The sequence below is a fragment of the Meles meles genome, chromosome 2 (genome assembly GCF_922984935.1).
Source record: "Meles meles chromosome 2, mMelMel3.1 paternal haplotype, whole genome shotgun sequence".
Taxonomy (NCBI): Eukaryota; Metazoa; Chordata; class Mammalia; order Carnivora; family Mustelidae; genus Meles; species Meles meles.
Window position 1 is genome coordinate 10,905,870 of NC_060067.1, and position 11,953 is coordinate 10,917,822.

At 44.9% G+C, this 11,953-nt stretch overlaps 1 protein-coding gene across 1 annotated transcript in view; it reads right to left on the reverse strand.

The window, feature by feature from the left end:
- Positions 1-2,459, reverse strand: part of SLC4A4 (solute carrier family 4 member 4) — a 353,934-nt gene extending 351,475 nt beyond the window's left edge. The window contains exon 1 of the mRNA XM_045987257.1: positions 2,334-2,459. The gene's annotated coding sequence lies outside the window, so the exon portion shown is untranslated. The remainder of the gene's footprint in view (positions 1-2,333) is intronic.
- Between the last annotated feature and the right edge of the window lie 9,494 nt (positions 2,460-11,953).

An 11,953-nucleotide genomic window follows, 5' to 3' on the forward strand; every position in this document is an offset into this window, starting at 1 on the left:
GCCCTCAGAGGCAAGCAAAGAAACCTGATTATCTACATGATTCACCAGCTAATGTGTACTTTTTTCCCCTTAAGTGTTGTGTTTTTCTTTACAATGCAAGCTATGGCCAGGCTATCTTCCTTGTTATCAGAACAAAGGATCAGAACCTCAAAATTATACTTGCCAGGGCTCAGTGAAAAATGAAATTACCACCAGATCACACTGGAAGTTGTCCTGAAGTTTACCCAACTTCTATCACATTTTTTTCTCTAGATGATTCCCTATATTCTTTTCACACATTATTGCAAACTCCAAATTTATGCTAATCATTTCAAAGACTAAAATAGTAACATTAACAAACATTAAATTTCTTTTCTGTTGAGAAAATAAACTAAAAGGGATACATCATTATAAACTCAGAGTACATCCTGTCAATTTCTTTGGCTAAGGTGCCTTATACATGTTCATTAGTAAAACTCTAGAATGACCTCAACACCTTAAATGATACTTAAAACCTCATTTTGAAAACACTCATACACAATTGGGGGAGGGGGTCCTTAGTTTTCTTTTTTCTCAAAGGTAGACATGCCTGGAACTATCCAAACATCCAATCTTACACCTCCCACTCCCATACTTATAAATGTCCTATGTCTCAACAGTTCCAAAGAGTACTACTCTCCCTTCTGTCCACATATGTGAGAGTTTTTGTGTCCTCTTACCAGAGACTGAGATAAAGTTAAAGAGATTCAATTTCCAGATTTCATAGAAAGAGAACAGAAGCCTATCACGATATTTAACTTTAAAATGAAAGTAAAAGTTTTTTGTTATTAAAACTATAGAAAAATAAGCAGACATGCTTCTTTTGAAGTTATGCTAACAACCTCAATCTAAGTGCTAGAATGCTCATGAAAATTATTTAAATGCCAATGTGATAGATACAAGGAGAGTTCTTAGAGACCTTTTCCAAAGACATTACATTGGTTATAAGACGCTACTGAGTACTGTTTTAACTGCACTGAAAAAGCTATTCAAATCAAAATGAAAAAATAAAAATAAACGCTAATGGGCAATGGACACTTTAATTCAGGTAATAGTCTAAGTCCAGGTCCCAGGTACAAGAAAAAAAAAGGGAAATACTGTACAATGCAGTGTCTCTCCGGAAAGGAACTGTTTCAGGACTTAAGATAATGTATGTTTAGTACAGCTCAGGGTTCATGATTCCCCATGAGGAGCAACTTTGTCCAACACTGAAGTAAAAGGAGAAAGGAAGTAAAGAGGGTACTCCAAAGTGGTTAACTGCTCTTCATTGTCAACACTGAAAAGAGCTTGCGGCGGGGAATTGGTCTGAGAAGGTGAGGCCCTGAGAAGGAATGAGGGATGGAAAAACAAAAGTTTCACAAGGAATTGGAAAAAGAGGGGGAAATGCTTTCCGGTGGTAGAACAGAGGTCGAATGGCTTTCTTCTCCATCTTTCGAGTCAAGTTCAGGGTTTTCTGTGGGTTTTGTTTGTTTTTTGTTGTCGTCGTCGTTGTTCTTTTGTTCTTAAAGAACTTTTTCCCTTGCGGTGCTTGCGGCAGTTTGCTGATGTGGTTCCCAACTCCTGCCTTTCTTTGTGGACTGTTATTAACGGACTGGCAAGGGCTGGGTGAAATGCACTTAAGAAAAAAGAAATCACCTCTCCTTGCCAAGCCGCACATGCTGCCCAGTACCTGAGGAAGAGCTCCGCTGTCGCCGGCCAAGAGAAATCCCAGTTTAACCTCGGCCTCCCTCTTGCGAAGCCACTGCAAGTGACTGTGTGTGCCACTTGCAGAGAATCTGCCTGACTCACCCCCCGCGTTCGGTGTGCCAGGGGGAGACGCGAATGCTGCGTCCCGGAGCGGGCAGCGAAGCGGGGGCACCGAGAGTCCCCCAAGGGTCCACCCTTCGTGGGTTTGGGGATGTTTGTGTGGCAGGTGCCCGGGCTCCACCGGGACCACCCAGGCTCCCAGGAACACACGTGTCACTGCGCCGGAGCCCAGCCCGCCGCGTACACTGGCCCCACAGCCCCGGCAGCAGCGCCTGGTTCCGCGCAGGGCGCTCTACACCGGGGGGGAGACGGGGCTGCTCAAGCTGCCCCTCTAAACGCTAAGGATGGGGGGGGGGAGTACTTTTCCGCGGAAGCCGCGTCCGCACTCGGCCGGCGCCCAGCCCAGGGGATGCCCGGCCGCAGCTGACCTCCTTCTCCCTCCCCCGAGTGCGCCGAGGCCGCCCGCGCGCCCTCGGGACCGGCCCCCGGGGCCCTCCGCCCCTGCGCCGCCGCCGCCCGACGCGGGGTCCCGGCCGACCCTCCCCCCGCGGCCCGGGCCGCGCGCTCACCTCCTGGGGTCCGCCTTCCGTCGCTCCTCCAGTTTGGCGGCGGAGTGTGGGGCTGCAGCGGCCGCTGCCGCCGCCGCCGCCTTCGCTGCCACCACAGCCGCCGCGGCCGCAGAAGCGCTGCCCGGCGCGCCGCCGGGGCCGGAGGCTGGGGGCCCGCGGGATCCCCGCAGGCGCGGGCCCGGGGCGCGGCGGGGCCGGGCCGCGGGAAGTTGCCGGCGCGACGCGCGGGTGGAGCGGGGCGCAAGCCACCCGCGCCCAAGTAGTCACAACTTTGCCGCCTGGGTGGGTGCGCGCTCCGGGGCGGAGGGAGGCGAGGACGGGGCGAGGGCGCCGGGGCGGGAGGGTCTTCGGAGCAAGCAGGGCTGGAGCCCGCACGGCCCGCGAGCCGGGGGGAGGCGGCGGCGGCGCGGGGAGGGGGCGATGTCTACACGGCCCGCGTGGTGCGGGCGAGCGAGTGTGAGGGCGCGGGCGTCTACTCTACTTTGCCTTCTGCAGCTTCTGCATATTTATGGGGATCTCCGATGTTTTTGCCAGTAACTAACACTGCAGCAGCGGGGCCCGGCGAGGGCGCCCCTCGGGAGCGAGCTGCGGGACGGGGAAGCGGGAAAGGCGGCCGTGGCGGAGGCTGTGCCACGAGCGCGAGCCCGCGATCCATATTTAAAGCCGCGAGTGGCCTCGGCCGGCCCCCTGCCCTGCCCTCGCCCGCGCCGCCCGGCCCCCACCGCTCCGGGCCGCGGCTCGGCGTCAGCCGCCCGGGCATCCGCGGCGGCGGGGAGGGGCCTGGGGCCGCGCCGCCTCCGCCGGGGGCTCGTGCTCCGCGCGCCGCGCCCGCCCGGACCCGGCCGGAGACCCGCGTCCGGACCGGCTGCCTTCGCCGGCCTGGGTTCCTTCTCACGCCCGGAGCGAGCTGCTAGGTCCAGCTTTCTGTCCTAGTCACAGCGGATCCCCAGTGGGGACAGCCTGTTCTCCCGGGCAGAACTGAAGTTGCTTTCGTTTCCCGGCCCCATACTTCGTACAACTTGGGGCGTCCGGGTGGAGCGCTACCAGCACCCGGCCCTCGTTCACCTTCACGGGGGATGTCTGGGGACAGCACCGTCCTCCGCCTTGGGCTTTTGTCACCGGTGTTGTCCTCCTCACACAGTCTGAGAAACATCACTGGCCCTCCAAGGGAGTCTTCTTGAGCGTACAAAGTTATTATTTGTATTTACTCTGTTCCTAAGGCTCAGTACTGAGGTTCAAGTACCCTTTGCTAAGCAAATAATACTAATCATGTATCAGTGGCCCAGCCCCATCATGATCAGTTAAGTAAACCACTGAGATATCAACAGACTGTCAGCCAGACACCATCTAAAGCTCTGGGTCCTGCGAGAGAGCAGGGATGTGAGCCACACGGTGTATGTATGATGCAAGTGTATATGAGTTTCCTATTAATACATATCATATATGTGTGTGTGTGTGTGTCTGTGTGTGTGTGGAAGTCACTGGCCAAATTGCATTTTCAACAGCAACCACCAAAACACATAAAACCCAAGAAAAATAATTTCAACATACAGACTATCTGCTCCTGGTTCCAAACCCTTCTTCAGTACTAAGCAATAACTAATAAGACCCCTGGGGGGAGGGGGGATATTCTGGAGGAAAATAACTTAGGGACAGAAGCTTCTCTTTCTAGTATTTAAAACTGGAAGAGATCCATTGTACCTCACCAGTGCTTAGGAAGCAGGCGTTTAAAGGGAAAAAAAAATGGGTATATTTAAAACCCTCAGTCAATGCTGAGAAGGCACTAGGAACCACCCAAAGCTGTCTGAAATTAAAATGAACTAAAATGCACTAATGTCATGTGTCCAGCTGTTGTCACATCTGGCTCACGTATATGTTCACGCATTCTACGTAATGCACTGCAGTGACAAGGGAAATTCGAAACAGAAGACTGAAAAAAATTAACTTTAAAACTTGTGCCTACATAGTTATATTTTGTTTTTAGATTAACGTTAAAATTAACTTTCAGTGCCTGAAAACACAGTTAGCAAGACTCAGCAACCCCAAAGTAAGCTCACAGGCAAAGGGAAGCCAGTTTTGTATTAAGAATTTGACACTGCTGTTCAGCAGTTTTTCACACTGTGGATTATGTATTTCAACATAGCTGGCAATTTCTCATTATAATCGTGAACCAGCCATGAATGGTCAGCGTTGGTGAATGTTTGGGAAAGGAATAGTGCAAGAAACTTATGTTTTCTAATATTCTGCCGCAAAATCTATCAAACTATGCTTCACAAAAACCAAGTAGGTAACCCCTGGAAGCATTTCGCTATTGAGATTGGCACAACTTCACCCTGAAAGGGGTATAAAATTGGTGTGTGGGGGGGTGGGAGCCAGGGAGGGAATTAGAGCACTGTGAGGTAAGGTTTCGTGTGTGTCTTAAATTAATGAGAAAAAGAGTTGTCTTTGGCAAAGAGCCAACAACCTCTGTTATCATTCTCATTACTTGATGTTTGCTATCCCACGATTAAAAGAGCATGGTCCATTTCCTTTTCTATTGATTATTGTCCAGTAATTGAGATATATGTGTTTTTCCTTTAAAAGGTCATTGATTAACTTTCCTTGTCAACTCTGCATGTGGTCACCTTTGCTACTGCTCTCCGGGTGAGGACAATGAATCCTGAGATCTTTTTTTATCACGTCTTCTAAAACTTGAGTTGTGTCCCTTGATTCCCATGAGCCCAGAGAAAGATTTATTTGTTCTTTTTGTCTTGGGGTTCACACAGCTTGATGACAAAGAAAATGAACAGAAAAATTAATGGAATTTTAGAAAAAGCATAAGTACTCTTTACTGATAATGATTTGCTTTTTTAATCAATAACTCTTTGTACTAAATGACCTTCTAGAATACCCACGCACGACTTAGCTTATCAGTCAGGTTTCTGTCCTATCAGCCAAGGTCCTAACAGACACCTAAAGAAAACAGGAAAATGGGAGGAGGAACCTTTGTTTCAATGACAAGCACCATCTAGTGGCAGCAGGTGATGAAACCTCTGGACCCAGTGAGGCCCAACGAGAAGGAAGACGAAGTTTGTGAACAGGCAGTCCAGGCATTCCTGGTCATGTATAAGCATGGCACTCTTTGCTTCTAAAACAAGAAAGCTGTCTGTAGTAAAATAGTACAGCCAATAGGCCCTTTGTTAATTACTCTAGGTAAGTAGGGTGCAGATGTGATGTGCAGACAGGATTATTGCCATAAACCCTTTTCTCAAGTCACACCTCTGTCCTTTTGTCCTGAAAAACTTCTGTGTTTAAGTCTCCTCATATAAAATAAGGAGATTGGTGGCTTATCACCAGTATTATCTATAAAGCATTTTCTTCAATGATAGCAGAACCCACAAATATAACTGTTATCCTTGGGGGTCTCTTCATTATTCCATTTTATTAGAAAAGAAAAAGAAGGTGAAAGATATCACTGAATGTTGATCCTGGAGTTATTCAAAATTGTAACAATCAGACACACTTTTGGGGGCCTAAACCAAAAGGCGGTAGCATATGTTATATCCAGTTACTACAGACTTCAAAGACTAATCAGAATTATTACTCAGTATCAAGTTCTTTTTAAGTATGAGGCTCGTTGGGGCGCCTGGGTGGCTCAGTGGTTTAGGCCGCTGCCTTCGGCTCAGGTCATGATCTCAGGGTCCTGGGATCGAGTCCCGCATCGGGCTCTCTGCTCGGCAGGGAGCCTTACTTCCCTCTCACTCTCTCTGCCTGCCTCTCTGCCTACTTGTGATCTCTGTCAAATAAATAAATAAAATCTTTAAAAAAAAGAAAAAAAGTATGAGGCTCGTTGGTTGAAGTTTGACCAACATTTTGCTATACACAATCGTTTTCTTTGTGCTTACGTTTGTTTTGAGTTGCAGTTGTTTTGTTATTCGACAGTATAGCAAACCAATGATCACTAAAGTGGCCACTCCGTCATAAATTTAGTCAATCACTTGATGATGTGAGTCTAAGGAAAGAGAAAATCACTTTTTCTTTTTTGTCCTGGAACCAGTCTGGGGCAAAAAAGAAAAGTGATTTTCTCTTTCCTTAGACTCATATCATCAAGTGATGATGTGGGATGAAACCGAAGACAGATATAGGTATAGACACAGAGAGAGAGAGAGATCACTTAAAGGGCTCATTTTGGTTCATCCAGGAACTCCAGAAAGTTCATATTCAGTCTGACAAATTCCTGAATAAAATCAGCCAACCAAGATTTATAATCTATATTCACCCATTCAAATCTGAGCTTTAAAAACAACCAACCCCTTCTCAAAAGGAAAGGAGAAAAGCGAACACAGTCTTTGCAAGCTGTCCGCATGGCATGAACGAGGGAAAATTATTTTATTTGGTTAAACACGTGTCATAAGTTTCTTCATAGCTTAAACTACTAAGCTCTTAACTTATCCAACTGTCATTTTAAAAACACACACCTGAAGCCAGATATGAAGAGGTTCTAACTTCTAAAAACAGGAGTCTATCTCTGTTAATGTCAAGGAAGGCAAGTTATTCAATCTTGGTGGCCTAAGTTCCCTCAACAATAAAATCAAGGGGCTTGAGATTTTTTTCTTAAATAATAATAATAATTTTAATAGGATACCAGAATATTTTTCTCTAATAAAATTTGAAGAATATGCCTATGACAGAGAAACATGCAAATCTTTCAGGAACAGTATTGACGCACTTATTATGAATGCTCTGCTTAATAACCCGAGACAAGAGTTCCAGCCTCTTCCTCCTACAGAAATTCTCCCATGACCGGCATCACATAGGACACAGGCCTCTCTATTTGGAAAGGAAAACTTAAATTGAGCTACTACATCTATGCCCGCTGACTTAAAAGATCGGTCTGGTTTTAGGTAAGACAAAGAATTACGTCAAATTTCTCTGCCAGAACAGACCCTTGGGGCCCAAGTACTCTGCTAATCAGAGTGTGTGTGTGTGTGTGTGTGTGTGTGTGTGTGTGTGTGTCTACATCAGCCATCTCCCAGACATAGAAAGGTGCTTGTTTCCTTGTATCCCTCCAGCCTCCCCGCCTCCTCAGAGGATGAATAAGTCCAGATGGCAGGCTGCTCTAAAATTCCTCTCCCTGAGTCACGTGGACACAGCTGTTCCACAGATTTGCCACCACTGGATCAACCTGGACCGTGACCCTTCTCGTCCCACCGGTGTGTTCCCCAGGCCAGGCCCATCCTGGAGACCACTGCACCTGGGTCTCCCTGCAAGGACCAGAAGAGTTGGCCCTTGAAGCACACGTTTGCCAGACTGATTTCTTTTCAGGAAATGCTGCAAAATTTTAAAAGTTGGCTCCTTTCTTCCCCATCCTAAGGGAAGAAACATTCTGAGCAAATTTGCCTTTTATGGCTTTTTAATTTCTCACTGCCGACCAAAAGACGTTCCGTTCTACACAGAACACGGAGCATACACAGATCATCCGTCCAGTCCACAAACACTTAATTAAGAATCTACTTACTTACTATGTGTCAAGGACTCTTCTAGGTTCTATCCCAGAACGAGCAGATAGAATTCCTGCTTCATGAAGCATACAAATAAACAAATAACAAGATAACTTCCATTTCCTTGGACTACAGAATGCTATGAAGTAGCAGATGCCATGAACGGGGAGAGGGGTGCAAGCCTCTAAGTTCACAATTCCAGGTTACCCCTCTTATCCTTGTGTCTTAATAACAGCATTCCCCCTCACTCTCAAAAGAGAAATTGGTGAGAAAGGGGCGCCTGGGTGGCTCAGTGGGTTAAAGCCTCTGCCTTTGGCTCAGGTCATGATCCCAGGGTTCTGGGATCGAGCCCCACATCGGGCTCCCTGCTCAGTGAGGAGCCTGCTTTCCCCTCCCTCTCTGCCTGCCTCTCTGCCTACTTGTGATCTGTCTGTCAAATAAATAAATAAAATCTTAAAAAAGAAAGAAAGAAAGAAAGAAATTTAGAATCACCCTGGCCCTAGAAGAAGTAAAACAGTGAGAGGACAGGGGAGAGTTAATTTCAGGTGGATGTTGGGGAAAGCCTCCCTGACCTGGTGACGTCTGAGCACACGGATCGGAATGACAACATGCATAAAAATGAAAAATTTTGAAGGCAACTTGACATGACAAACAACACCTGGCAGGCGGCCTTACACACAGTAGGAACTCAGTAACCACTTATAGGATGACTGATTGCATCCACTCATTTTGGAACATTAACAACAGAGAGACTTAGTCAACCAGATTAGACTTCCATTAAGATAAATTCAGATTCCACATATTCCTTAAGACATCATTCTTCGTAAACAAGGACTTTTAGACTACATCTACGTATCTATCGACATGTGCCTAAAATATCTCCGAAGGATCCAGGAGCAACTGAAACCACTATTTGCCTCCAGGAAGGGAAATTAGGTGATCGTGGGAAGACGTCTCACTGTATCCTTTATTACTTTTTGAATTCTGAGCCATGTGAATAGATTGTTTATTTTTTTAACTTAAATTTGAATTGAAAATACATAAATAATTCCCTTAACACCTTGGAGCTATTTCTCCATACAAATAGACATGTAATTAAACAGAAACTCTTGAGATAAACAATGAGACCAATATCCTAATATTCTTGCAAAGCAATGGCAAGGCTGGAATGTCTGAGTCCCTTCGCGGCTACTAAGTAGCGCACTGCTGAGGGTTCACAGTGTTTGCTCATGGCCCACCTGGGCTCTGTTCAAATCATCGTCTTGAGACAAAAAGATCTTCCAAAGGACATTGCTGTTTTTCTTGCACGTGGGCAAATCAAATCAGTACAAAAATCTTAAAATAACATTATATGGGGCATCTCGCCGCACTTTTGAGTACGGCTGTTTGGTTTTCAAAACTGAAAACTCTGTTCCTTTTTTCCATTATAAAAGTAATACAGTTCATGATTTAAAACTTGTAAAATAGAGAAAAATAGATGGAACAGCAGTGAGAAATATCCTCTTTCAGAGAAAGACTGCTCATACCCTGGCATATTTTCATCACAAGTTTCTAGCCAGGGAAAAAGGGGGTGTGGTAGGTGCCATCTTTCTCAACCCGTTTGATAGCTGCTGGGCTCTTACCTCAGCACAATTCCAGAACTGACCTTCTGTTTGTGAAAATTCATATGGCACAGGGTCTCTATTGACAGTTTCTGCTATGTGGCAATGAAAATATTGACTGTCCCATTAACAGTCCTAATACTTATAATAAGAATAGCCAATGTTGAGTCTGGCTGGCTCAGTCAGTAAAGCACGCAACTCTTGATCTCTGGGTTGTAAGTTCAAGCCCCATGTTGGGTGTAGAGATTGCTTTAAAATAAAGTATTATTTTAAAAAATATAGCCAGTGCCTACATAGTCATTACCATATTCCAGGGACTATTCTAATCACTTAACATAAATGAACTCATTCAATCTTCATAATAACCCCATTAGCAGCATCACTCCCAACAACAAAAAGAAAGCAATGTGAGTACCAGAAGTCATATTTTCCATACATGTCAGCTGTTTCAGATTTCCTCAAAATTTGAAGAAGTTTGGAATTGAAGGTTTGTCCTTTCTCTGTGAACTTAAACATCTGATCTGGAAGAATTAGCTAACTGCTGGGCAAAGTGACCCCTGAATTGCATTTACTGCTCCAATTCCAACCAAATGTGACAGAGCACATAGATAGTAATACCAAGACCTGAATATACTTCTGAGAACTCGGTTATCCAAAACTAGAATTTGGGGGGATTTTTGGAACCTGAAAACATCATACTTTGTATTATTTTCTTTTCTAACATGGCTCCTTTTTCATCACATTATTGAAAATCAGATTTTCAGCAGTGTTTTTTTTTAACTTTACTCTAATTATGTGCTATGTCCCATCATCTCTATAGGGCACAAAATAGATATACAACATTATATATGTTTGAAGGCCATTAATCACTTCCCATGAACCAGCAAACCAAGGTATTCACTTACTTTTTCCCCTTGACCTTTTGATTTGCATATTAAAATATGTGGGGGAAGGAAATATTTTTCTTAGTGTTCCGATAGTGTTATTGTTGTTTTGGTATGTAGGGCCTGGACCTGGTACTAGCAATTTCCATCCTTAAGTAAAATTTTAAGACCTTTATGTCTCTACCAAAAATGAGCATTTCATCCAGAATTACACAGAAATGGGTAATAAGTTTCCTTTGGCAATTCTTACTTGCTTAAACTCAAAAATTAGTTTGTAGCAAAAATTTGTCAGAAAATGTGTGTTAATAAATGTGATGGTAAATCAGAAACTGGAAGAGAGAGGTGATTTTTGTATTACTGAAAGCTACATTCCTTTCCCCTCAATTTGCCACCTGAGTACTTTGGCAACTTTGATCCAGGGAAACTAACTCCAAATCATTTCTTGGTACTCACTCACACTTCTTCATAGGTTTAGTAATGCCTTGGAACCAATGACCTGGCATCTTAGTCCAAGGAAGGCATTAAAATAAACCCTAAAGAGGAAGAAAGAGTAAGAGGCAAATGGCACAAATCAGAAGCAAGAGTTCTAGACAGCTCTCTCTGCTCCAGCCAGTGGCCCTCACATGCTATTATTGCTTCTTTGATTAAATTAAAATGCACTAAGTATTGAGCATTTATTTAACACTTTGTCTATCCTGGCAAAAGTAAAAGACGTTCCATTTAGAGAAACAACTATTCAAAAGTTTCTGCTGATGCTGCAGTTACCGTTTGGAACAAAGAGCAGAGTAATCAAGTAGATGAAGGTGATTTTTCAGAGAACACTGAAGAAAATATTACATACGAGGTATAGTGGGTGCTGTCCTAACGAATTGCTTCCACAGTCTTGCTTTAGCAGAGACCACCCATCAGGGCAAATGGAAGTGGTCCAGTGTAATGCTAAAAGCTTGTAAGCAAATAAATTCAATGCCACATTCAATAATTAATAATAGCTACCATTTGTCAAGAACTTCCTTATCCTCACTGAAATCTTGTATGATGGGACAAAAATTATCTCTGTTTCACGATGAAGGAAACGGAGGTCAGAAACATCAAGCAACTGACCTCAGGTCACACAAATCCCAAAGTTATGGAGCCTGAGTTCTGAAACCAAACGTAAGCCCCTGCTCTTTCCACCATACCAAGCTTCCTCAATCTACCCCTCAGGGGAAACATGACAAAGTTGAAATTACAAGGTCCTTGGTCCTTAAGGGAAAAAGTCTGGACTCCTCACCTCCACACTCCTTCCTCCGCACACTCCCTATTTTCAATCTGAACTGCTCAGGAGGGGCTGCTCAGTCAGTTAGGCGTCTGTCTGCAGCTCAGGTCATGGTCCCAGAGCCCCGGGATCCAACCCAGCATTGGGCTCCCCACTCAGCAGAGAGCCTGTGTCTCCCTCTCCCCTCTGCTTGCCACTCTGCCTACTTGTGCTCTTTCTTTATCTGTCAAATAAATAAATAAAATCTTTTAAATAAATAAATATAAAAAATAAACTGCACATGAAGCAGGACTATTTTGACTAAGTTCCTGCCTTCCCCTAACCAAAAAAAGGAAAAAAAAAATACTTTCAATGTTGTTCATCAGCTGTTGGATGAAGTCCAAGTTATTTAGCTTGGAGT